Consider the following 26,091-nt stretch of genomic DNA (forward strand, 5'->3'; position numbering starts at 1 on the left):
CTCTCTGTCTGCTTATAGAGAGTTTTAGTATCATTATTATTTAAAAAAAAAAAAAAAAAAAAAAAAAACTAAATTGTCAGCCCTGAAAACAAATTTAATCCCTTTTCTCTCTTAAAGAAAGACAGCATTGTGAATTACTGCATACATAAGCCTCCTATTATGTGAACAATACTCAAAAGGTAGGGGGCCATGTAGATCTTAGAGGGCTTTAATGAAGCAGTTGTGGAGGCAGTTGTGTGGTGGTAGGCTCAAGGATGAGACTGGGCAAGGCCTGGCAAACTTCATGCAGAGGAAATAAAAGTCGTGCAGAACTCTGTTGAGGGTCTGCTGCTGCTCTGCATGTATGCAGGCAATGCGGGGCGGAAGGGTGTTTTCTGTGTTTCTGCAATGGGGAGACTGAACCTGGAGAGCTGGTTATCAGCTGAGGGAAAGCAGCTGTCTCCAGCTGACTCCTGTTAGCGGATGCCTGAGTGTACTTAGACAGGCAGACTCCATAGTTAAAATACTGGCTGCAAATACCAACTGCACCAAGAGCAGGGTCACAGTCACAAGCTGCTAGAGAAAGGACTGAAAAGTCTAGATGGCTGACTTTAATGTGACATTCCATGTTTCTGAGCTTGCCCTTACCCTTTTAATCCAAGACCTCCTCACGTCTCAAATTCTTGTGTAACCTCATTTGTTGCATTTTGTGTGATAGTCTTCAAGTGCTGCTGTGAAACCCAGGAATAATTTGTGAATTTTGTGTGTTGTTTTACTATTTTACTAATGAATAGCTCCTCGTAGCCTCTCAGACTTTCAAGAAGCATTTTAGTTCAAGCAGAATTTGAGTTTATTTTCAAGTAGCATTTTAGTTCTAAACAGGATTATATAGCTTGTTTCTTTATAATACAAAATTAAAATAACATCAATTATAGTTTTGTCTTTTCAAGTGTCCATAACTTTTTTGCAGTCTGCTAACATGAATGAGAAATGCAAAATGATCATATAAGAAGTCTGTTTTAATTATAAGCATGTTTTTATCCATATGAAGGACTGTTGTAGTCACCTTGAAGTTTCCCTTCAGAGAATGGCTGCTAAAAATTTCATGTGCTTTTGCTCTAAAATACTAGAGGGCCCTGTAGCTGATTGTCCTGTAGCAATAAATATAAAAACTATAGTGTAAACCAGTAGCATTTACATTTTTACAATAAGAGGACAACTTTTGGTATCTGTGACGTCATGACTCTTACTTGTTTTTAAAAAATCTTCTTAAATCCTTTGTGAATCTGTTGGATAGAATGCATAGAGAAAAAAAAAAAGAAAAGAAAAAAGGAAAGCAACCCCAACTGCTGTTCTTTAGTAAAGTCTGTTTCTGAATACTTAAAATATATAAATGAAATTGGAAAGTCTTTATTTCATCTTGAAAGAAAATATTTGCTTGGGCTGACTATGTTGCAGGCCATTTGTTTTAAACTGCTTGCTATATTATTCCTTGACAAAAATGTTAGGTTTTATTTTCCTCAGTTAAAATACTGACATGAAAGTTAATAGTCAACACTATTGTTGTATTTCGACATAAACAAACCAACAAACAAAACTGATTCTGCCTTTATTTCTATAAAATTACTAAACTATAAGCATATTCTTCCAAGCGTGAAGTCATTGTCTCAGGGAAAAATTATTGTCTCAGGGAAAGGACTGGTCATAATAGATGACCAGATGAAGGCAGAAAGTACTGTCTGTACACTCTCCTTAACTTCTAAAATGTCCCAACATTGAAGGGACTTAGGGACAATTGGGATCTATTGTAGGAAAGGCTCTTTCATTTTTAAGGAGCTTTTCACAAATGGAAACATTCTTGTTTGTGCAGGTGAATCCTTGAATCCTGCAGGAGCTCTTCCTTCTGAATAGAGTATGGAACCTCCCCCCCCCCCCCGCCTCCCGCTGAGGACTCACCTTCCATGCAGTACCGGACAGCTGGCCATAGTCTGAAGTAGCTGAGATCTGCAGGCAAACATACAGAAAGGTAACATGCAGCAATATAAATGTCTCACCCCAGGACTGGAGAAGGTGGGATTATATATATGGAAAGTGAGAGAACCCACTTCTGTTTGACTCTGAAGTGCAGCTGAAAGAGCATAGGCCACAGAAGAGAGGGCACTTGTTTGCAGGGAAATCATCTGTTTAGATGAAGCAAAAACTTCAAATGACAGGTGTTATTAAGATGTTCAGTGTCATCCTGGGGTCCGGGTGCTAGATTCTGGTAAGTAAAGCTATCAGAGCAGTCTGAACAGATTAGGTGCGTATGCATCATTGACAAATGCATTGTTACGAGGACTAACTCACCAGAAACAGCTATAATAGCTAAAGTATTTCAGTCCCACAGAGAAGGGAACACTGGATGGGGCTAATGTTGCTCAAGAAAGAACATTCCCAAGAGGAGCTGGTGCAGAGGTAACTGGCCTCCCGTGGGCTTGTTGGAGAGAACTGCTCACCTTCCTGCACTAGTGGCAGTTTTGCCACAGAGTTCAGCCACAAAGTTCACTGAGGCCAAGATTTTGTCCTGGGAGCTAAGATGAGAGTGATCTTCATTCTGGGGAGCTATCTTAAAGCAGAACTCAGAGGTTTTTGATGGTGCTTATGGCAACCTGTAAGGAAAAAAATGTGTTGAGTTAGTGTTAACTGCTATAAGGAAAAACATTTTTGTCGCTTTCTTGCTCTCCCAAAAAACAATCACCATCACTTAGATTTAAAGAATAAATTACCTGATGAGAAAATAAGTATTTAAATGTTGCCTTATGTTTCTTTTAGCTGTTCCTGGACTTTTAATATTATCTTCTGTGCTTTTAGTGAAAGTGTTAATTTTCTTTCACAGATCTAGCACTATCTAGAAAAATGTGATAATGCAGAGGAAAATGTGTGAACTGCATACAACTCTTAGAGTATTCCAGTCCAGTCAGTTATTTTTATTTTATTGCATTTTACCCCATTAAATATTCTTTTAAAGTTATTGATTTGGAATGATTTCCAGTAATGTTTAGAGTTCCCATAATGTAGTCAGCACCCATAATGGTGCTGATTTCCATCTTTAAGCAGAGCATGTTAATATACCTCTGGTGGTTTTGGGAAAAATTCTGAAATGTAACTCCAAGCATTTTTAAATGTAAGTTGGAAAATAGGATTCAAAGTTACTTAAATTGTTTTCTTGTTTGAGTTAGGGAAGAATTTGGAATTATTTCTTGCAAAGCTGAAATTGATGCTTTGGAGTAGATCTGTGAAGTTTTTGATGTATAACGGACAACTTTAATATTATTAGTTTTTTGTGTTGGTTCTGTCGTGAGTTCTTCAAGTTTAGTTATGAACCTTTAAGAAATTTCAGTTTACATTGTCCAGTGAAATTTGTAAAGGAGAGTTGGAGAAAATCCATCAGTACTGCCTTTCTGTCTCTTCTGTCTTAATGTTTTCCACAGGACTGTTCCTCCTGAAAGGATATTTCACTTAGCCCGACTGTCACTACTAATGTACAAATAAGATTTGAAAATAACAATTCCGTTAAATTGTAACTTATGCAAAGATGTCTTAGCAAGTGATCAGAGAAAATATTTTAATTATTTTTGCCTTTCAGAGCATCAAAGGTCTAACCCAATTCCCACAGCAATCCAAAGTAGTGTTCCTCCTTGGGATTACATCCCAATAGTTTTATAAGGTACCCCTAACTGTATTTTATTGCTATGGTTTAAAAATATTTTGGTGATTGTTGAAAATCTTAACTTCTATGTCTGAACATCTGGCAAAATCTATCTTTGATATCCTCAGTCAACATGCCACAGCACTAATGCTCTTTGCAAAATAGCATTCATGCTTATTAATTTTAGCAAAGGTCAGCCAATCTTCAGCTTTAGTAGTGTTTCAAAATGGTTTAACAGTTAGCACAGGTATTACTTCAGCAAATAACTGTAGTTGAAGGTTTATTTTTAGAAGAAATAGCTATGCAGTTTGAATTCATATGTTTTTAAAATGCCATGCATGTGATGTTTCTTATTGAAGGGGATACATTTAATACTGTGCTAGAGTATTTTCCCTGTTAACTTAAGAGAATTTCTTGAAACCTTACATAGTCTATTTTTAAAATGTTTTTCACAGGTGTTCTACTAAATGAGTACTGCTAGGCGGTCTCTTGTTTTTTCTTGTTTTTAGGTTATCTTAGTAACACTGTATTACAAAAAAAAGAACAAGCTTTAACTTGGAACATAAAGTTTTACAGTAAATATATATATTCTGATCTGAAATTATTTTGCCTATATCCCATTGGCTTGACTTCATCTATGCAACAGAAATGGGCCAAGATGCTTTCTCATCTTTAGGGTGGGAAAAGCATCTCTGTTTTTACTCTGAATTCTCTTGTGTTGATGGCGTTAGAGTATACTTCATTGCATTCAGAGGAATTCCCTCTGATTAACTGTATTTCTGATTTGTAGCTCATCGAAGGCCATTATATCAAATAGTGGATATGTTCAGTTACTCTTTTTCATCTGAAGCCTACTGCAAGAGGCTCTATGAGAAGAATTCTTCAATGAGGATATCCCTGTTTGGAGATGAAGGTTAAGTTATTTTCAGTATTTTCAGTAGATCCTAAGGAAGTCAATATGCATCAACTTCAGTCCCACTTCCTCTCTGTGTGAGAAGTCAGGCCTCTACAGGGAAATTGATTCAGAGACAAAAAGCTCGAGTTGGTGCTGCAGAGGCAGAACTGTAGACGATAATAACAGCTAAGCAAAATTGATCCTTCACAGGCATCTATGTGTAGCAATCACAAGAGAACGTATAGGAAATGTAAATTGTGGAAACATAGTCACTGACCATAGAATTTTGCTAGAGTCACAGCAACACTAGTAAATGATCTATTAATAAACTTAGTTAAAATACGCTAGCTGCCAGTTTTGTCCATTCCCCAAGAAAGTAATAAAGAAAAGCTTGCTGTGCAGTGCCAATTCCTGTAGCTCCACTGAGCTTTTACATGTATTATTTGACGGGGCAGGGAGAGGGTATCAAGTATGTAGAGCTGTGAATGTGTAACTGAAGGCATAATTTGATCTTTAAGAGCTTTGCTACTGGAGGTGAAACAAGAAAAACGGAAGTCACATTTGATTTTCGGGTACCAGAGCAAGTGTAAAAAAAGAGTTACAGAAAACATCATTTTAATGGCAGCTGGTTTTGCAATGACCTGCCCTTGCTTGGGCTTTCAAAACCCAGAGCAAAACATTTTAACGATAAAAAGATGAAGCTTAGAGAGTGTGTCAGTGCAGTAACAGGATTGTACAAAATATCAGGAAATAAAAGAAGTAGGGAGAATGTTTTGGGCCATTTTATCTATTGCATTCTGAGAAATTGACAAGGAGTTGATTTGATACCCTGTAGCAGGGCTACTTCACCTCTGCCTACTTGCCTGTGGCTTCTGAGGGGAGAGCTGTAGTACAGCAGTTTGACCATACCCTGTTTTGCAAAGGGCATTGAGATACTGATGAGGGATCGAAGGAGGGAGTTTCTGGCTTATGCCGTCTTCCCGGTCCTGGGGACAGTCACAAGTTAGTGCAAAGTGCATCGCAGTTTACGTGGCTGTCATGCAGAGTAGGCTTTGGTCAGGTGATCTGGCTCGTGTCTAATGGTGTAGCTACTTTATTCTGAAGTAGTCTTCCTCTTAAAGCTTCCCAGAACCAAACTCCATAGACTGCTTTACTACTGTATCAGTAGTCACTGGCTGTGTTGCATGTTACTGACTCCCACTTGCTTGCCATTTCTTCCTAACAGCAAGGAAGTTACTGAGAGACAAGTTATATTTTGTGTTGTTTGTTAGTTACTTGTGGATATATTTTGTGTATGTGATGGCCCTTACCTGAAACAAGACCTACTCTTTTACTGTAAACTAGCCTGTCACTTATTTTTTTTGGAAACTGCAAAACTTGTCTGTCAGAAGATGATTCATATTGACTAGCTGATGTGCATAGCTGAAATAGCTGAGCAGATTATAAACTAGCTGTTGCCTCCTTTAACATTCACTGCAAGAAAATGAATATAGGGTTTACAGTTGGCAAATTCCAGGGCACTCGTTCTCATACAGTATCCTCAACCCTTCAATAGCTGCGCTGAGATCTTTTTTTGTTCGGGTGAGCTTGCTGTGCAGATGTTAGCAAGTGCCTGAATCAGCAGAAGGGGTTCTGTCTCAGTGAGAAAAATGTTGACTGAATCCTATTTGCTTATTTTTTAAGGATGTCTGAAATTCAATAGTTTTTTGTTTGTTTGTTTGTTTGTTTTAATCACTTTTGGGTTGAAGTCTTTACCTTCACCTGGATTATAGCTGAAATGAACAGGACCCCAATAATGACAGGTGAATAACTTCATTATCAGGAACCATGATGAAACTTCGTAGTGAAGTGCTGTTAAAAGCAAGCAGCGTTAGCAATCTGTAGCATCAGAGCAGAAGCATTTTTAGAGAGAGGCTTTTCACATGCTTTGAGCCTCTTTAAATAACTGTTTATGTTGTTCTCCGGTAATTCTGAGAACAATGAGGCTGAAAAGGGTTGGATGATCTGTAGCACAAAAGTAAATCCAGCTTGTTAGGTGTTTTCACATGTACTGGTTGTTTTCTGTAGGGTTAGGTTTTGAACTTTCTCAGTGTGGACTGCAAGGACTGCCAAAATGCAGTTCTGCATCACAGTTTGTGTATTCAGTTCCCAGGCTCACATAGGGGATATTTTAATCCATAATGCACAGGAGTGCAGCTCCTGAATATACATACAAGTAATATGCAGTCTACAAAATAGGAGCTTTCACTTGAGTTTTTAATACCCTTCTCCCACTTCTCTAAACTTCCTGAGCGAAGGTGCATTTCTTTTTTTTAACCCTTTCTGATATGGGAGTGGCTTCTGGGGTGGATGCTAACTGACCATTGCTTTGGGGCATGAGCCTGGTCTGACATCCAGAGCTGCCAATAGACAAAAGCATGCATTTTACAGACGTTTAACAAAACATCTGCCTGCTGCAATGAATGTGGTGGCTGTACCGCCTGTAATTTTTTTATGGAAAATCTGCGGAGTTTAGTCTTAGCACTGATCTTTTTTTCTGTTGTTTTTCCTTAGTGAAGTATTAGCATTCATGACAAGATTTACCAAGCCTCACACATTGAGTGTTAGATGTGCAATTGACTCTTGTGCCAGAGTTTTACAGTTTGCAACAAATCTGGCAGTTCTCATCAGCACTGCTTTCATCTGTTATGGGGGGCTGCTGCCCTGCTGTTTTTCAGGCTTCCTGCTCGTCACGCAATGCTCTTCTATACCAAAAGTGCCAGGTAGCTTATTGGTGCATGATGGCCTGGAGCAAGGGGCTCACTGTGTGCAAGGTGCTGTGTGATCTGTTGAGCAGTGCATTTGGGCTCCGAGATGCATTTATCTAGACCCTGCTAGAAAGGGGTTAGGGTGGGAACAAAGCCAAGACAGGGTTACCCTTCTGTTTCTGTACTGATAAGTCTATGGGAATATATAAAGGTGGATATATAGGGTATATAAAGGAGTTCTAATTCTCTTGCTTTTGTCCTCCTTTTCCAGTAGCATATGGCACTTGTCAACTGAAAAAAATGAATCCACACACCCCTCTCCTCTGCACATAAATAAAAAATAAAAGCAGTTCCTAAAATTCCCAAGACTCCTTGTAAAAATAGTTAGTCTCCATGGTTTAAAAGCAGTAATTATAGATTCCGCTCATAGTACAAATATACAGCAGTGCCTGTTACCTTTTTGCTCTTCCAGGAGGGCATCATGTATTCCCTGCAGGGAGAGCCTTGGAAATGCTCTCTGGGAGAACATTGCTGCTGGGAGCTCTCCTGGCATTCTGGATTTTCTTTACATCTATATGTGGCAGGAGACCTAATGCTGGGATGGTGTTTTGGGTACATAGCTCACCATCTTCAGTGGAAAAACCATAGTGGGGAAAATAATGAAATGCGGTATGAAATAGGAAGAATGAAAGCCAATAATCCACAGAAAGCTGTTAGAAATGAGTATATAAAGATACAAGGTAACTTGCGATATCCACATTGGTAATCTTTATCAATAGCCATCTAATCAATCTTCATTTTTCAGGCATTTGCTAGTGTTCATTTTAGTTTTTACAATTGTCAATCTTAATAGATGAACAATTGCAGTATTTTAAAAGAAATTCAGTTAGTGTTTGTTAAAAGTACAAATTGTGGGACTTCAAAAAAGATATAATGGATCTGGTACTGGATTTACAGTGTTGTACAGAGAAGTATCTTTATAACATCCTTTTGCAAAACAAGACACTGTGTTTGTCCCACGGTTTTAAAAATAATTGTTCTGTCTTAGATTCTACTGGTTAACTGTGTGCAATGTTGAATACCGAATTTTTAATGCTGGCTTAGAGAAAACAACCTTACTGGCCTTAATACTTGTAAAGAGTTAGGTGCATAACCACACTTTCTGTTCTTATATGGATCTTCTGAGTCAGGGTTTCAGTTCCAGAAGGAATTTAGTACAGAAAAAGGTTGAATTAGCAAGTATTTATAGTTTCTTCCATTAGAAAGTTCTTTTCTAGGAAGTCTGTGTGCATTGCAGTCACAAAATAGTTGCAGAGTATCACAAGCACACTTGAGATAGCCTTAGATTAATTAACTCGAATGCTGAAAACAGTTTTTCTTGTCATTTATCTTTCCTACAAGCTGTAAACCTTACGTAAATGTGATGCTGAGGGATGTTGTGCTGTGTAAGAGGGTGCATACAGAGCACTAGAAAAGAGCTCTTGCACTTTTGCGCTGTTCTGGCTGAATTCCTGCTCAGTTAGCGCATGCGCTCTACTGAGACTTCCTCTGGCGGGTTGGTCAGCATAGACATTTCACATCCTTGGTGGAGCTGTGGTACTGCACAGCAGTAAAAGCATTTGCAAGGTTTTCCACATCTCGTTAGTAGTGACAACAGCTCAACAAAGATTTGAGAGCACTGTAATCATGTGCACATAAAATAAAAGATTTAGATTGTCATGTTTTGAGCCTTGTAAAAAGTTGGTATAAACTAACATCGCAGTATAGTGAGTGACACCTTTGTGTCACCTGAACAGTGTAAAATGCAGATGCAAAGCGCAGTCCAGGTGTATTTCAATAGGAAGGAAACTGCTTTGGTCTATCTGATGTTTGTAATCAGCTGCTGTTTGCTGAGGGATGTGATTTAGTGGTGAGTAGCTAGAAATTTGTTGGTTTTATGACTGAAATTAAGTTAGTATGACTAATATATTAGGTGAAGGTAGTCTTTTTTTGATGTGGGCTGACTGACCTTTCTTGTAGTCCTTTGTTCCAGCATTTATCCCTCTTGTTTCTGCCTTCCCCTCCTCTAGAGCAAATGCTAGAATGCTTGTTGGGGATCGGGTGAAGCTTCCTCGCTGTACATCTGGATAGCCTCCAATGGCCATCTGCTGTTGCTTAGCTGTACCTTCTGGCCCAGAAATGAGATCATGTAGGGAGGGAGCCAACAGGTTCTCATGGCTGCTGGTCCAAAGTTTGGATATGTAACAAAGAGCTCCTGGAGTAAGAGAGGTAAATGAAGATACTAGTCAGTGTTCTTGTGACTCATACCCTTAACCAGCTTCTTGGAAAAAATAGTTTCCGAATGGCTCTATTCCCGTTGTTCTTTTGTGTTGTGTGTGTTTTGTTTTGTTTTGTTTCGTTTCTGAGACTGGATTTGGCAAAGTCAGAATGCACAATAGCTCTGAGCAGCATCTTTACATTGTTATTGATGTCAGGAACCTGACATATACAACTTAATTCTTCACCCTTGTGCAATGCTGCAATAACATTTGCCAACTAGGATAGCCCACCATGGTTTAACTAGGAGCATATGCTAGTTGTTTGTTTTTTAATTTCTAATCTTAGAAATTGGGGCAAAAAATCACCTTTGCTGTATATGTTTATTCCCATTTAACTGTGTGGTGGGCTCCTCTACACAGGTTTTTCTCTTCTTGCTCAGCTTTGATTATTAATAGAGACCTTACTCAAATCAGAGGTGTCTATTAATGGGACTGTCATAGTGGTAAATGAATGCAACTCATAAAGTTGATTGGGAACTATATGCAGGTGGAATAAAGCCCTAAAGTGATAAGAACAGTGCTTGTGATTTTTGATCATTTATATATATATACATATATATATGAGACACTTGCACTTATCCTTGCAGTTGTCCTGGAGTGATTAAAACCTTTTTAATGTGTTTTTCTTTTCGGTCTAAGTGGCATTATAGAATCATTGGCCATGCTGATGATTATGATGACCTGTGTTATACTACAATATTTTTATCATGTTTTTTTTGGATGTTACTTTCTTATAGTATGTCAAAATATTTTTAAAAAGAAGCTGTCAATTTTCCTTCTGTTGTTCTGGTACAGAGTTTTTCTGAGAGTGGAATTTGTTAGCCAAATGGAAATTCATCCTTTGAAGTAATGAGTCAGTCTGAGCAGAAAAGCAGCTGTGGATGACAGTCAGGATAGAAGGAAAATGGCAAGTGAAGACTAAAATACTGTGGCCTGTATTACAGATTCAGGTAGACCAACTTATTCTGAGTGGTCTCTTCTAGTTCTAAAGCTTAGTGAAAGTACAGGCAGGAGAAGTGGGGAAACGGAAGAGGGAAAGGGAAAACTAAAGGGAAGGCAGCAATGAAGAATACATGGAAAAACCTTCTCTCTATTTTCAGTTTGCAAACTTCTGATTTTTGAGTGTGACATGGTTCAAGAGTCACATTAATGCGAGATATACTGGGGAAAGTCATTGCTTTTTGAAGTAACAGGAGGAACAGTTTCCAAATTTTGCATTTTAAAGGGAAAAAGCATTTAAGCATTAAACAGGGATTGCTTCAAACCAAGCTTTCCCTAGGTATTTCAATTTTCTTGTTCACAAAACAAGTATAAAGCCCCACGCCATCTCAAGTAATGTATCCCGAAAGCTGTCATGCTGTCCATGGAAAGCGTGGTTTAACTCTTCAGAAATTTGCCTGGAAAATAAAAGCACAGCAAAGAACAAACTTAGTTCTGCAAGTTGTTCTGCTGAAGTGATGGACCTCCTTACTTGGAGAGGCAGTAGTTGAGATGCAAATACAATGTAGAAGACTGGTTGATACCAGTCTTCTGTGTTCTGGACTGGTTGTAATAAACTGTTGTGAAATGAGATGACCAGATGGCTATTAACAACTTTTTTTTTTTTTTTTTTGAGGGAAAAGCAAAGGTATTTCCCCCCACATTTTTTTTCTGTTAATGCCAATTTAAATAAAATACATGGCTATTGGTTTGTTAGTATGTAGAGGGAAAAAGCAACAAGTGTGCAATGTACCTGCTGGAGAACTTGCATATCTCAGGTGTTTTCTTCCTCTGCTTTTCTAAATGGAGAAATCTGTCTTCATAAGATTTTTCAGTTTTTGTTGCCTTGGCAGCCCAGATTTCCAATCTGATCTCTCTCCTGGCAGTGTGTCATGTTGCAAACTAACCGTGGGAGGGCCACATGCAATCTGCAAAGTTCTGTGACATGCCCTGTGGCCCTCTGTCTTCTTATAAGGAGATACAGCCCTCAGAGACTACGGGTCCCAGCAAGCAGCACTCCATTTTGATCTGATAAGAGCTCACTCAAATCTAGATGTGCATTGCATGTTAGGGCGTGCTAGCTACATGAGCCACACCTCAGCATTCAAGATAAAGGTGGCTGCAGACTGCTCCAACCAACACATCATAGATGCAGCTCTGGCCACAGGCAGGATGTTTTTTCTTCTGCCTAACTTTAAGGAGAATTGTCTTTCTGTTACCTATCCAATATTGCAATGAGGGATTCTGCTACATAGCATGGTAGCCCTTCACTTTTAGTAATATGCTCTCTTTTGGTTTCTGGATTTTCTCAGATGCTTATTTTATCTCCTCTAAGATGGCCAATCTCATGTTGTGCAGGAATGGATGAAACTTCTGGAAGTAGCAGACTGCTTCAAGAAGGGGTGTTGTTGCAAGACACCCAGCCCAGTTTTTACTTGCCAAAGAGACCTGGCTCATTCAGACAAGCTTCGGCTAAGCAGTCTGAAATTTGAGTTTATCTGATATGATTTTTTTTAACTCTGTCCAATGCAGAGGGAGACACTACCCTACTTTGACATGGACAGCTGAGGAAGGAGCTTTGGCACATCTTTGAACATGAACAATCTGAAAGACACCTGCTCTGAAAGACCTTCAGATTTAGGGTGCAAAAGCTGACTCTGCTTGGATGCATTTCACGCTTGGAGCAATCTCTTTCTCCCACTCAGACTAGATACTTTACAAGATGCTTTGCGTGCAGCTTACTTCTCTGTGGCATTACCCTTAGGATTCCTGGTCTTCAGTTGAGTTTGTGGCTGATCAAGCAAAGGGATGACCAGAAGTTCCTTTGGGGTTTCACTGCATCTCATAGATTTCATATAGTGTGCACAAACTCCAGGTAACTCTTCTGACATTGTAGGTAACTTCATTGCTTCTGGTATTCCTTGTAAAATGGGAACCCAATATGTCAAGTGACAGAAATTCTCTTAGAACCTGATTCTTTGCTTTGTAGTCTTGTGAAAGCAAGTTCAGTGGAGTGAGGAGTTTTTTCATATTTTTTTAAAATCCAGATAAATAACACCCTAAGAATGGCTGGATTGAGAGTGCTAAGAAGGTGGTTGACAATGGACTTGTAGAGGAAGCGTAGAAGTGACATTGTATATTAGGAAGAAGCCTCCCATTGGGATGCTCTCCAGTTTTTGGGAGTCTCGGGCTTCCGAAGGCAGCATTTTCTTCTGGACCATGGTTACGCTAAAGTTCCTGTTGACAAATACTTTGTCACCCTGCATCTCTTATGTGCATTTTTGCACAATTAACATCAAAAAAATAAAATTACTACTTGGATTTATTTCTTTGTTTAACAGCATAGTATGTGTACTACATTAAAAGCTGTCTGAAGGCAAATGAGATGCTGTTACTCCTTCCTCTTTGATGCTTTGTGTATTTTGAAACTTTGAGATAATTCTCAAGGCTGCAGTTTGGTCATGTATTAGCTCTATTTATTATTCTTATTGAACCCTGAAATCTGGCTTTTATCTCAACCTGATAAATGATAGAACCTTTGGCTATTAGTGTGAGGATAAATACATAAATAAAGAAGAGCAGTTAATGAATAGGTATCTGGTCAACAGAGATGACAGCAAATGAAGATACCTGCCAAACTCTCAGTACCATAAAAGCAAGCACATTTGGCCTGATCCAACTTCTGAAGAATTTCCCCTGATTCTAAAGGGGTGCCTTGTTGGCCCTCATGATATGTAGCTTTATCTCTGTATCCTTCCCTCCACACACACACACATTTTTTCCTTTTTAAGCACAGCTGTGTTACTTGACTTGACTTCCTTCTGCAGCAATGTTTTTGTTTTTTGTAGAAAGTTCCAGGGAGAGGAGTGAGTAGCACCAGAGTATGCTAGGAACAGTCTTTTGAGTAAAGGCAAGATAAAGTGGATGATTCAGCGCTATTAAGGGAGTAGCCAGCTATCGGGATGGGGGTTTCTCCAGATGAATACTGTAGTAAAGAAAATCAATAGGTTTCTGATACAGGCTTTGAGAAGTCTCATTAGTTCTCTGTTCTTATTACATGGCATACTTCTTTTGCTTCCACTGCAAGGCACACTGGTTGATTTTTAACCAGAGCGAGTCTTAATGAATTTATACCTGCAAGTATACCTATCAAACTGCTGCGCCGGTAAATCTATCATGGGATTTCTATCCAAGCCCCATCCTATTCTGACTTTCTGGCAGACATGAGTCTCTTCCCCTAAGGCACTTCATCTATGCTGTCTTTTCTACTTCTGGATATTCTCTTGCTCTCTCTAACTCCACCTCAAATATGTCAGTATCTTAGGACCTGGTTATCCTGCTGTTGTCCCCTGGTGCAATTACAGCATGATTAAAATATGCAGTATGGCTGGGACCTTGATCATGTTCTAACAAGAATATAACCTTAGACATATAGCTCAGCTACAGTGTTGTAACAAAGTCAAGGAACAGCCCTGCTCATTTTAGCAGCATAGGGTGGGGCTTTAAGTGCTCTTCCTTGGCATATTTCTAGTCACACCACTAGCTATTGTTGCATTTCAAATGTCATTATCCCAGGTGCCTAGATCAGCCCCAGGGATGAACTTACAAATGCCCCTACACAGCCTTTCCAGCGTTTTGCTGCTGTCTGCAGCTCTAAAGAAGTAGTAGCATGCACTTTTTAGTTTCCCCTTATTTCATAACCTAAGTACTTGCAGAATTACAAACTCCATTCCAAAAAGGTATGTGTATTCATTTGTTAATTATATAGTTTAATTTGGGGATCCTGAGCTCAGAGATCCGTTTCCAACTGTTGGTGTTCAAGAAGGACTTTCTTTAAGGGTAGGCACTCCACTGACAAAACACTCATAATTTCTTTTGCCCCTTCTTAGGAGGAATCTAATGCTAGTCAGTCTGAGGCAAGATCCTGGACACATTTTGTGTATCATGCTAAAGTTATGACTATTTTGTAAGCTATTCTAGCCACAAAAGTATTTAAATAATAATAATAAAAAAACGACCTTTCTGTGTTCTTCCATTACCACATCTTGTTCTGAGCCTATGGCAGATTTAATAGAAGGAAAAAAACTGTTTTCATTAAGAAGTCCTGTTACTTTAACTTCTAGGCTCTTCACGTATCCTCGTTAGCTATGAAAGAACGAGAGGTGGCATAAATAATGGCAGCTAAAGACTAATCAGCTTCTCCAGGTAGGAGACTTACCCTGTCGCTGAACCTGCCATGGCAAAAAGGCAGTGCACTCCCGATGCCCCTGTGGAGGAGGAATGTTGCCTTATGACACTTTTAAATGGGTTGCATTGCAACAGTGCTTCCTGCTGAACACTGCCACACATGGGCATAACCGTGAGTTCAACTATACTTAGGACACATGCCCTGTGCCCTGGAGTCACAGCTACCAGTGACAGCAGTGGCCATCAAACCAAAGCATCCTTGTATGCTACATGTTGGTAAGCCTTGTCGCTCTTCAGGAATCTGTCAAGTTGAGGACAAACATGCCTGCTATTTTGGAAGGGAAATTACATGTGTATTTCATATAGTTAAACTTCTGTCTTTCACAGAAGTAGCCTCCACAGAAAATTGAATTGGCTGTCTCAAAAGATGGGAGATGTTGATAGTGGTGTTCCTAATGAAGCCCCTTGTAGTTCTGCTTAGAATTTCAACCCCCCTTGGTTTTTCTGTGTATTTCTGCTCATGCCTGTGCTTGGCTGTAGCAGCCTTCACAATCTGGAGACCTTTCAGCCACATGCTCTAGGAGACAAGAGGAAGAAAACTTCAATAGAAGCATAGGGCAGAACAGCACACAATTCCATCTCCTCTGGGCTTGATTTCTTCATTTTCTTTGAGTTTCTGTCATTTGACTGAAGATAGTCTTCATTTTTGACAAACCTAAAGCGTTCTGCAGAAAATAGGCACTCTCAAAAAGTTGTGCTTAGTCCAAAACCCAATTTCTAATCAAAATGATATTTTGATAGAAGTGTGTTTTTTTGTTTGTTTGTTTTTGTTTTTTCTCTTTGTATTCACTTGTTATTACCTGGCTGGGCTATTTTTCTACTGGTGTAGTGACTTGAATCAGCCCTTCTAGGAATCAAGTGAATACTACAGCAGGCAGAAAGGGAGCAAAACTCTACAGCTAGAGGAAAGGGAGGCTAGCCTTTCTGATGGCAGTAAGTGGCTAAGTCCTGCTTTTTGAATTGCATCTTAACTTTCACAACATGTGGATGTGCAGCTATTCCAGTGTCTATTTTTTGTTCAGAGACCGTTTATAGATCACTGTTAGACTGGAAGTAAGCTTTAAGTTTATTCTTCCTATTCTCTGTTTCTAGCTAAAGTGCTTACATGGATAACCTTTTGCCTTTTTTACCCCAGCACTGTCAGACAGTCCCAAACATTTTGTTGTCTTTTAAGATTCGGATGTTTCTGGTCTCAAAACAACTTCAAGTCTATGTAGAACAGCGTGACTAAAGTCTGTTGTGCGCTGAAGCCAGAACCTATGCTGGCACAGTTTTTGCTGTGAAACAGACTCCATCCTGCCCATTCTGTACGAGTTCTGGGGCATCTGAGGGGTCTCAGAGCTGCAGGCCAGGAACTGCCTGAGAGGTGGCAAAGTGGAGCAGTGGACAATGGGTACCTGTGGGACTCCTGAACAGGAGGCGCTTGGGCTCCAGGTCATGTCCTTTGCAGCTCCTGGTCTCCAACTTATTGCTAATGCCTGAACAGGTACTTGGATTTTCCTTCAGCCAGATATTTTTTACTATCATAGTTTTTTGCAAGCTTTTCTCTGTCTTAAGCTTGTTTAGCAACAAATAATTCTGTCCTAAAAGAAAGAAGTGAGGTCTGAAGCAGAAGTGCAGTATCCGTGGGAGATCAGAGCAAGCCTAACTTAGTTAGGTTGAAATTTTGTGGTATTACTTCCCTGTCCAGCACTGCAAGCTATACTGTCGTAAGGTAATAGGTCATGGGGTTGGCTGCAAGAATCTGTATACATCCTGATGCATTCAGTGCCATCTGAATGATGCTGGTTTTTGAATTCACAAATTGGCATGGCTGGGTTTCAGCAGTCTGCTCTCAAGGAGAGCAGTTGAAATTAGTTCTTGTGCAGAGCATGGAAAGCTCCTTGCTTACTCTTAATGTGCGTGGGCTCAGGTTAAGTTATAATCTAATTGAGAATTCATGCTGTATTCCAGGAAGTGGGGTTTTGCCTCGGTGATTTTGTTTTTCTTTAAGGTGTTGACCAGTACTTTGGAATTTAAAACTATGTATAGTGAAGAAGGCATAGAAATGTAATTTGAATGCAAACTGTATTAAGCCTTCACATCCTGTATCCTAGCAGGAATTTCACTAAACAGGGGAGGTATTCATTGAACTAGGAGCAAAGCAATGTCAAGTTGAGAAGGAAATTACTATGGAAATGAGTTTTAAAAGCCTGAGGCAGATGTAGGGAGAGGCACATTGTACTGGGAATTTTCCTCACACTGTCTAGTTTATGCTGTCTTTCCATTACTTTAACAGCAGCATATAAGAAATCCTTAGCTTGGAACAAAGCTTCTGAACTTCAGTAGTTCAGTGCTGTTGCCACAGACAGACTTGACTCTGAAGGGAAGTTAAGCCTAGCCTCAACTGGGATGGGGCAAATACTTGTATAGGAATGGCCTTGCTTGGTGTAGACCAAATGTCTACAGCCCGGTATTTTGTCTCTGTGGTCAGTAAAGCATGCTTAGGAGTGGGATGAAAGAACAGGAGGGACATGCTAACTGCTTTCCCATTATATTTTCTGAGTGCTTGGGAAGAAACAACTGAGGAGGAGCTGTAGGTTTGATAGTCCTTGATTATTATTTTTCTTCCCTGGATTTGTCAAATAGTTGATTGGTTTAGCTGTTTGTTTTTTTTTAATCATGCATTTGAGGCATCCATATCTTGTGGCAGTGAGTTGTGCAGTTAGACTGCACAGTGTGTGAAAAAACCTTTCTCATCTGCCCAATAATAATACATAATGACCCCCACAAAGCGTACTTTGAGAAATGCTGAAAAAATCCCTATTCATTTTCTCTATGCTTTTCACTATTTGATAGGCTTAGATCATGTTATCTGTCTAGAGATTTGAGCAATAGCTAGGTGGATTTGTTAGCTTAGTTTGTTGCAGAGAGCTGGTGGTACAGGTAGAAGGTGACATTTTTCAGAACAGCAGTACAGTCCTTTTGTATCTTTCCATAAATCTGGAAATATTCCTGAAACAGTGGTGGATCCCTTATACACCATGGAGTAGATAGATTGCAAGTAAGGATATACATGGCCTAGGCCAGGAGAGCATATAATGTTAATTGTGTTGCTTATGATTGATGAAAGTGTGTGTTTGGGAGAGGAAAAAAGGTTGTAAATGTACAAATAAGTGTTTGTATTTACAAACTGCTGGGGGACTAGTAGAACTTTAAAAAGCTTAGTCCATCTGAGTCTGTCAGACATTGAAAAGGAGTAAAGTACAACGCCCCACTTCCTTTTTTGTTTGTTTGTTTGTTTGTTTTGATGCTAAAATTATGATGGGAAGAAAAATCCCAGTAGACTGCAAATCAGGCTTTTGTTAAACAATTTGAAAAAACTGAAAATACTTACTATATCTCTTTAATATATTTGTTTGCATTCTAAGTGCTTTCTTAAATCTATTGCAGTCACTTTGGACAGAGTGTAGTAAGAGCAGAAACGTAATCATCCCTTGCAGAGTTGTTCATACTTGGCTATGTCATAGGAGATGAGATTATATGAGTATGCACTGTCTGAAAAGCTTAACAATGACTGGTTTGGACACTCTACTGGGGAAAATTATGTAAAATGAGGTTCCAATCGGAGGCTGTCTTCAAACAAAATAATGTATCTTATTAGTAGCCTGGAAGTTTATCAGTTGCTTATGTACCAAAGCTTTGTGGCTACTTTTTACAGCTTTAAGAGACAAAGCCTACGTCCCAAATCTGGGGAACACAGATTTATTCAGAATACACTCTTCTGTCTTAACGGGTCTTCATTTGTTAAGTCCAGAGAGCATAGACTTGAGAGTTTATAGATTGCTTATATCTTTTAATTGACTTGAATAGGAAGCTGGTTTACACTCCAGATCCTACACAGAAGATTTGCTCTGTTTTCCTTCTGCTCAGCTAGGGGAGAGTGTGTGCATAAGTGTTCACTTTCTTCTTTTAACTCCCTCTCTATAATGCAGTAGTTTTTTTCAACTGCCCAATTGAATTAAGAACGTATTGCATAATTCTTTAAGTATAAAAAACTATCTTAAAGATCATTTAAATGATCTTTAAATGTCACTGGCCTGCACATTGGAGTCTGTATTATGTTGGGATCTCAGGTTCAAGAGAGTCTGAAGAGGTACCTCTTGGCCAAATGGCCTGGGTGATTCTGTCAGTCAGTGTGGTTATCAGGTTTGTTTGGGAATTGGAGGTATTCATTCCTTTTTCACCCTTCTGCAGCAATAGCACGTGGGAGGACTTCAGTGTCTCTCTCCCATCTTCCAAAGCTGATGAGGTAACAGACTCTAATCAATAACTCAGAAAGTGCTTTTGAAGACATGTACAGGTAAGCAGTTAAGCCAGTAAGATTTCACTAGAGAATCGTAATCAAAGTCAGTTACCTTTCTAGTCTATTCTGGTTTTAGACAATTCCTGTATTTTTGGCCCTAGTCCCAGGCTCTGCCTCTGTTGCCAATGTTCTGAATGAGCTGCAGCGGTGTGCAGTGTAGGAGCTGAGAGTAAATTAATGGGGTCTTGGTGCCTTATCTCAAGGACTTGGAAATGTACCATGCTTTTTCCTTGATAAGGACGAGCGTGTCTCATACCACCTCTGTGGCTTATGAAGGATTAACCTGGGAACACCTGTTACTCTTCATGGGCTATAAATGATCTGGGTTCCCAACATCCCAGAGAGCAGGTGTGCAAAGAACAGAAAGGACACATGGAAAATCAGTGCTTTCTTAGACAATGAATAAATGAGTTGTAGCAGTTACAGCTCTAAACAGTAGTTGTCTCCATAAATTGCAAATTCTTTAGAACTGTAACTATCTGCCAGTTAGTCAGCTTCTAGTTTTTGTAGACTCATGGAATGTGTTTATTGCCAGTTCTCAAAACAGGCCACCCTGTACTTGCCCAAATGTTTTACCGTATAGCAGGCATGTTGAAGCCTGTTCGTTTTCCTTTACAGTACAGCCAATTACTGCATCTGATTATTCTTTTCTTACATCCCTGTATATATTTCTCCTCAGTATTCAATCATTTCTTAGAGCAACTGCCATTGTAAACAGGGGGTTGGCTCCATGCATAGCAAATTTTGCACTAACATCAGTGTTGGTAATTGTTTTTGAGCTCACCCAGCCCGCAGCCCTCTCAAAATGTGTAGGGCAGGACTTTAAGGTACCAGGCACTCTCAGCTTGAGCTGGAGTTGGGCAGCATGTATTGCCAGCCAGTGTGCCTGCATGTAAGAATATTGGGAAGCCTAAATTTACAATGAAAAAAAGATAAAGCTTCTGGAGAATGATCAAAACTCCTTCCTGTGCTAGCTCCTCTCTTTCCCAGCTCTGCAGCTAGCTACAGCTACTGAGGCATTGAAGGGGGTCTACATGAATGAGGTTGTAACGGGGCTATGGGGAACAGTGGTTGGATGGGGGCTTGTGGTATTCAGTTAAAGGCAAGAGCCAGCGCAGGCACTCTTGAGAAGCAACGGGGCTGTGCTAGCCAGCAGAGCTAGACCTTGCAGCTCTTTGTTCTTTCTTTGGTTGTTCTTTTTTTTTTTTTTTTTTTCCATTCATTTTTCTATGAAAATCTAGATCTGTCTTTTTCAAATGACAGGTAGGAAAATTTCTATTTCAGCTCTCAAGCTATCTTTAGGGAGTCTTGCAGCAAATATGATAATATAGAACTAAGTACAACTGTTGCATTTTTAAATAAAAAGAAGTTTTTTGTTTTTTCTTTTAAAAAAACAGTGGATAAGCCTTTCCACATTCCTTGTCCATGGATTTAATACCCCAGATAGCTTGGTTTTGTCCTTTTTCTGAGCATCCAATATAATATTATTTGAATCCAGAATTTTATCCTACTGTTCGTATCACATTTTCCACATCCTGTGGTGTTCAGAAAGGCTTTCCATTTTCCTTTACCCACCACCCAGAATCAGCAAGTGTCATATCCAATCTGTCTCCCTGTGTTGATCTGCTTGCTGCATGATGACACGATAGGTTGGGTACCTGGGAGCCTACCTGTGCTCAGCCAAAGATGCACTGAGATGCACACTAGACATGGGGGCAGAGGGACAAGAGGATCAGCCTTCCTTGGAGACCCCAAGTCTGCAGCTTTTGAACCATTCCCCTTGCTGCTGAATGAGAACCCTAACCCAGAAATCTCTGTCCCAGCTCAATAAAATAGAATAAATAATAATAATAATAATAAGCATGGATTTCCTGCTCTCTAACTGTAAGCTTCTGTGTATAACAAACTATTCTTCAAATCCTGATCAGAAGGCAAGGTTTTAGGAAAATGAGTCTTTTTCATGATGAGAAAGCTTGCAGCTTCTTCCCCATAACAGCCCGTTGTTACGGCTGGGGACAGCAGGATGGGTTAATCATGGCCCCATTTCCTGAGGTCTCCTGTGGTCATGATTTGTGAATGCCTGAGAATACCCCTGCTGAATTCTAATTGTTTGTGGCAGTCGGCACATGATTTCAAGTGTTTGGTCACAGCAGTGTTCGTTTTCTGCTCTTTTAATCTTTGATGGATGTTGCGCCTGGCTTCACTGATGTGGTTCACAACACAGTAGGCAGTGATTTCCTATAAGATGTTTTGTCTCGACTACAGAGGTGTGGAGTCCTTCTACGATGACCAATATTTATTAATGACATCTCAAGGTTTCTAAAGAGAAAGCTCTGCCATAGACCATTAGAACCTAATCTATTCCAAAATGTCAGATGCAGTTAAGCAAGAGATATCTAGATTGCATTGAGACTTTCCTCATTAGTTCAGACTGCGATTAGAGGACTGATTAAAGGCTTGCTTTCTGTAGAGGTTCACTCTTTATCTCTGCAGATATCGTTACTATGCAAGATGTGATAGAGCTAGCTTAAGGCTCACGCAAATACTAAAACTCAAAAGTATTTGTGTGTACATCTGTGCATGGTCATTGAAGTCCATACAGTGCACATGCATGTTTTTTGAAATGCCTTTGATCAGTAACATGAAAAATGTTCATTTCTGAGCATGAATAGGATTGTATTTTATTGCACCTTTCAAACTGTTCAGCTGGTGTTAATAGTATGCACTTGTATAAAAGGTCAAATTTTCGTATCATATGTAAAGCTGTAGGATTAAGATTTTAACAGTAATTTGGAGGGTTGCTGGGATACAAAGTATTTTGTACAGAATACTTGGTATCTGAGATCATTAAGACTAGCCAAATTGCTTCCTGTGATTAAAGGTTGCTCTTGCTGTTCACTCTAAGCTACGTGATTGTGACAGTGCTGAAATATTTAAGGCTCCTCCTGATGTTTTACCTACAAATACCATTAAGCTTTAGCATATGCCTTAAATTTCTTATGATCTCAGTGAATATGGCGATTTCATATACAAGCTCTTAGAAGAAAGGATTGTTGATTTGTTGCATGTTTGTATAGTGTTTAGCACAATAGGGATGAAGTCTCTTGATATTTCTGGGGCCGAGGTAATAAACTAACATTACTGAGAAATAAAAACATTCATGAGGCAACTCCCAAAGCTTCCAAATGATTTTGCAAGATAGAGTTTGTAAAGAATTGGAGCTTTCAACTTTAATTCTTGTGTATTTTGTAATTAACTGTCTTGTGCATGGATCATTTTACAAACATCTTGTAGGCTAGTGATAGATAAACGAGAAAGTACAGACACAATTTAAGAAATTGTGTGTAAGTCAGTGTTCTTGTAAGAGGGATTTGATTGTTTTCAGTCTGGTCAGATTAATAACTAAACATTGGTGCCATTTGATAGCTAGGGTGCGCATACTTTCATGTGAAGGAGAGAACATAGTATTAAGTAGGGATATTGGTGCAGTTACTACAGAACAGATAATTTGTTAATTATTGACAAACTAGCAGGGAGACCACTCTCTGGATGCCAGTAAGCATTACCTCACTTGTGTGAGGTTAACTTGTAGACCTTGGAAGGGGTAGGAGGGGATGGGAGATGGACACGTACCCACTTACGTGTCAAAGTCAATTTAATTAACCTTGTTCAGTGAATAATAATAATAATAATAATAAAAAACTAAAATAATCTAGCAGTTTAATTGTAAATATCAGGTAGGATGTACCTTGTATTATAGCTGACAAGAAAGAGATCATGATTTTGCATTTTCATGAGTGTCCCTTACGTAAGTGACTGAAGTCACCCTTTGTACTCATGAATTTTTGGGGTGATCATTTTTGGGATAGGGTTGCCAGAGCTGCCAAAGATGGTAGCCGGGCTTCTGTGGGCTTCTTCTAGGGAGCTGTGAAAGTAACAACTAGTCATAGGATTAAAACAAAAACACATCTTTCAGCTGCAGAGCTGTCTGCTGACAAACTCCTAATTAGCTTTGCCAGTTCTATCACAGACTTGCTGTTTGCTCTCGGTGTCCTGCACTAGTGATGCAGTTGTTTGTCAAAGGTGTCTGGTTTCTTTATATTTTAGTGGTGGTGACCGCTTTTAGTTAAACTCAAGTCTTCTGAATCCCAGGCTGGTGTTCTTACCCCTGCTATTTGTGACTTTCAACAAATAACTTAATTTCAGCTAACACGTAGAGAGGAATAAAAATTCTTAGTTCTCCACCTGTACAGTCCTACACGCAGACATATGCAGACACACATTTTGTAAATGCTGTGTACTGTTTTCTTTTTCCAATCTTGAGACTGTTTACTCTTCTTGAATGAAACAGAATAAGTAATAGTGTGGATAGACAGCTGACCGAGGAAAGGGAAGCCTTAAGGGCTGTGACCACAGATTATTAAGATGTGCCACAAACTTGAGGGGAAATAGTTTTGTTGTAATTTATTTCCCAAACAAAGGTTGAATTCCGCCTTTCAATGCTGTTTTTCAGGAAACATCTACTCTGTGCAGCCAGAGTTTTTCTGAAAACACCTGCAGCTGTTGATGACTTTAGCTGGGCTTGAGAGTGTTTCTGAACATCAGGTCTGGCAGTCTCAGTCTGCTGGTAGGTGTGTGGGCTGGATCCTGCAGAACTTGTGCTAGTCACACTCTGCAAAGCAGTATCTCTGCTTCTTGCTCTGTGCCCTCCCAGACCCTCAGGGTATGCTTCCAAAATGTATTTGGCAAGCTTCAACCCATGCCTCATCTAAATCCTAAGACCAGCCTACTGCAATATTATCTCCAGAAAATGAGCACAGAGGCACTCTTAACAAGGAAATGTTGACTGTATCAAATCACTGTGAGGCAAATCCTTGGCTCCACCCTCCTGCTTTTACATCATTGCAGGAATAAAAAATTGCACATCTAGATAAATCAGTCACTTCTTTAACTGGTGTCTAAAGTTGTTTGATTCCTAAGGTGAACCTTCAGTGTTGGGAAATCCCTGAGTGGAGTATTAGAAAGCCAAGATAGGGTCTCCCTATTCTCCTTCTCAAAGAATAAGGGATTTAGTTAAAGACTTGAAGTTGTTGCCAAAATCCTCAGCTGCCCTAATTTTATTTAGATTGTTGGATAGTAGCAAAGTAACTAATGCTTAAGCCACAGAATTCCAGGATCAAGGAACTACAAAAGGTGGTATCAAGTCATATTTGTGCACAACGTTTTTTGTCACCTAGCTAGCTGTGCCCAAGCAGTTGCTCATCAGGGCTGCTATAGTACTGACAAGCAATATAACTTCCATCAACCCATGTCAGAGTGCCATCACTGTACCTAGACCTTGAAGTGGAGTGCAGATCATAGAATTACGATTTACATTCCAAGTTGGAAGGGACCCACAAGGAGCATTGAGTCCAACTCCTATGAAGATCAGGAGAAAGACTTTCTTTCCCATCTCCTTTGGACAGTTTCGGCACAACAGCCTGGTCTCTGACATTTAGTTTGGAGACAGACTTGCAGGAAAGCAAAATGAACTAGGAAGTGGCTGGAAGAAAAAAACGGCCTATGTTTGCTTTGTAAATTGTTTGGTCAACTCTGACTTGTCTTCCAGTGTAAAAGCAAGCAATATTTAAGGATTTGTCAGAAAATATATGCTGGATGAGGAGGATTCTTGCCACCTGATACTCACCTTAAGTTACTACTATCCTGGGTCATCAGGAAAACGGCACAGCATAGGCTTGCTTAGTTTGAGAATTTAACTGTCGTAGACATCTGTGAACCTATAACTGGGTGTATATATAGAACAGATCAAGATGTAGGATGTTGTAAAAAATGAATAAATAAATTATTGTCAGAAGTTTGGGATGAACTCATTACATCGCTGATGGTGGAGCCAAGAATGAGTTAAGCCAAGTCTTCCCAGACAGATCTGGTAGCAGCTCTACAGTACCTCACACCATCAGTGATTGCTGAATAAGTCGTCCTCTTACAAAGCCTCAGTGTGCTTTCTACCTCTTTGAAGGTAGAGCTGCTGCACTGTAGAAAAAAAAATCATGTCATTGGCATGGGTGTAGCTTATTAGTTTTAATAGCACTGAGTTATGCAGAATACAAAATACTATTATGTAATTGCTTTGAATATTATTCTAGGACTTGAGAAATATGGGTGCCAGAGTGATGAGTATCATGTGGGATGGCTGACACTTCCCTTTCTAATCCAAGGAAGAAAAAAACCTCAGCTAGTTAGCATGAAAACTTTTTTCCAGTTGAATAGAAGTTGAGAAGGTTTGTTCCTTGTCAGGGTTCATAGACACGAAATCCACACATGAACTGGCTCCATTGATGCTGATGGCAAAATTCCAGCAGACTTTACGAGAGCCAAAATCCGGCTCCATGTGGGCTTCAAAGGAAGCAGCTCTCCATACAGCAATGTGTTTGAGAAATAATTCACCCTATGAAGAGACACAGAGACCATGTTGGCACCATTTAAAACCTTAGAACAGGTACAAATTTAATCATGATAAATGAACTATAGCTGATAACTTCCAAAGAAATGAGGGGAAGATTATAGGGAAGATGACGCTAAGAATATGTTTCAGTATCGGGTTAATTTTATTAACAGCTTATTAACATCAGCGAACAGCAGTAGTCTTTTTGAGGTTTCATAGAGTGGTTGTGTAATTTAACATCTAGAAGAACAGAGACAGGGGCCTCATGTAAGTTGTTGGTTCTTACCTGCTTTCCTCCATATACCATGATGGCTTCATTCAAGTCTTGGAGGGTGTGCAATTTCATCTGTAGTTTTCTTCCATATCTGTGGCCCCAGAGGTGCATTCTCCTACTGCCCATTTTCCATGAAGGCTCAGTCAGTTTCTCAGAGTACAGAACCAGTGCACC

General features: G+C 39.5%; 1 long non-coding RNA gene across 2 annotated transcripts in view; it reads left to right on the forward strand.

Annotated features, from left to right (window-relative positions):
• LOC118170232 overlaps positions 1 to 26,091 on the forward strand; it is a 101,090-nt gene that overhangs the window by 23,368 nt on the left and 51,631 nt on the right. Inside the window, exons 3-4 of one of the 2 annotated variants that reach the window (XR_004752583.1) lie at positions 1,850 to 2,005; positions 12,139 to 12,684. This is a non-coding gene — a long non-coding RNA (uncharacterized LOC118170232). Of the gene's footprint in view, positions 1 to 1,849; positions 2,006 to 12,138; positions 12,685 to 26,091 lie in introns of those variants that run through there. The other variant, XR_004752584.1, reaches the window with a different exon arrangement.

This window comes from Oxyura jamaicensis, chromosome 7, assembly GCF_011077185.1.
Source record: "Oxyura jamaicensis isolate SHBP4307 breed ruddy duck chromosome 7, BPBGC_Ojam_1.0, whole genome shotgun sequence".
In the NCBI taxonomy this organism is placed as follows: domain Eukaryota; kingdom Metazoa; phylum Chordata; class Aves; order Anseriformes; family Anatidae; genus Oxyura; species Oxyura jamaicensis.